The sequence below is a fragment of the Echinops telfairi genome, unplaced genomic scaffold (assembly GCF_000313985.2).
Source record: "Echinops telfairi isolate 266 unplaced genomic scaffold, ASM31398v2 ScPeMD7_7418;HRSCAF=8456, whole genome shotgun sequence".
In the NCBI taxonomy this organism is placed as follows: Eukaryota; Metazoa; Chordata; class Mammalia; order Afrosoricida; family Tenrecidae; genus Echinops; species Echinops telfairi.
In genome coordinates, this window is record NW_022111318.1 from 819118 (window position 1) to 821088 (window position 1971).

A 1971-nucleotide genomic window follows, 5' to 3' on the forward strand; every position below is an offset into this window, starting at 1 on the left:
TGCTGCCTGTGCCCAGATAGCCTGAGTTGCTCTACAGAGGACTATCAGGCCACCCTCAAGACTTGAAGGACTGCCAGTGTCTCACAACTGTCTCATGGGAGTGAGTTGCACTGAACCATTTCTAGTGCTTTATAATTTTATTAACTGTTTATTTCTTATGCTATATATCTATCTATCTGTGTGTGTATATATATATATATATTAGCATTCTGGTTTTGTTTCTCTAGAGAATCCTGTCTAACACATGTGCAATAAGGCCCTGACTATCACTGGCGCTGCATAGCCTTATAGAGAAAATTATGGAAATTAAGTTAAGTAACAAGGAAGTTCAATCAATAAGAACTCATTTAGCAGGATAGCAACACCACTACAAATAGCAATAAAATCAGGTTTCTACAATTTAGTAGAAGAAAATTAAACCTTAGAGCAGATATGACTGCAAAATGTGGAATTCCTCTTTGCAGAGCCAGTCAGAAAGCAGGCGTGTGTGTGTGTGTGTGTGTGTGTGTGTGTGTGTGTGTGTGTGTGTGTTGAGGATGGGGGGCAGTGGATGGATAGGTCTAGGTGAATATAAGACCAAGGCTCTGATTTTAAAAATGTATACTTCAATTAGAGCTATAGAATATAAACAAAGGAAATTAACTGTTATAAAGCAGGTTAAAATTTCAGTGAATTTTTTTTTGCCAAACATGCTGGTAAATAACTTTTCTTGTACTTGAAAATAAGTGCTTAAATGTTTCCTTCACTTCTTAATCCCAAAAATGTAGATTATATCTTTCTTTCGGATTTTTTAGCTTCTAAATTTATGTTTTCTTTCCAAAATGATTTTTAGTCTTCAATTCATAGCACTCAACCAGTCCTAAAAGAGCTGACCCAAGTCAATGTGAATTTCATTAATGCTAAAGAAAAAGCACATCTCGATTTACTAAATATTTCTGAGCTTTAAAACTGTAATCCTCTTTTCATTTTTCTTTATAGAGGAAGAAGCAATATTGCGTTTTGGGCAAGAGCATAGAATTTGGAATCAGTCAGAGCTGGGTTTGAGTCAGTGATTTCCCTAGTGTTGGTGTTACCCAGTGCAGTAGTAACTCTTAGTGTCACCTCTCCCTATGGTCCCATGCCCCTCTTCCTATACCATACCATACAGAATCCTTAGTAATGTTTCTTATCCATTTTAATCGCAGAATTTTTTAAAAAGCCCTCACTGTCATCAAGTTGATTCCAACTCATGTAGGACAGAGTGTAACTGCACCTATAGGTTTCTAAGTATGTTAGGCTGTTTTTCTAGAGAAATAAAACCACTCACTCTCATATATGTATATGAAGTAACTATATCAAGAAATAAATTTATATCAAAGAAGCAGTCCAGCCCAGTCTAACTCAAGGCCATGGTCAGATACTAATTGGAGCTCCCTCCAGACACACACAGCTGCCAGCCAATGAAGCAGGATGCCAAAATGGGAAGCAGAGAAATCACACGCCATTGGGTGCAGAATTGTGTGGATGGAAGGTGGGCAAGAACATGGCAGGGTACTGCAGCTCCCATGGTTGGTAGGCCACGTGGGCTGTCAAACCCAGAGTCAGATGCAGAGTCTAAGCAAACAGGAAGATGATAAAAGGAAAGAGAGAGAACAGTTCAGTATCTTGCATTAAAAACCACACCCACAAGCAGATGTCTCCTGATTGAGAGGGTAGGCTCCATCCATACCTTCACAAAGGTCGGTTGACATAAAAACTAGCATGTCAAAACTGTAAACCTTTACAAGAGCAGAAAGCCTCATCGTTTTTCTGAGTGGGTGGTAAGTTTCAAACTGCTGACCTCGTGGCTAGCAGCCCAACTCCTAACTCTTCAGACTTCACTCCCAAACTTTTCAGCACTGTCTTAGGTCCTCAACTCTATTGGGTAATATGGATAAAGATGCTGAACCACTGCCCAAAGCTGATGCTTTACTATCGCCGAAGCTATAAAGG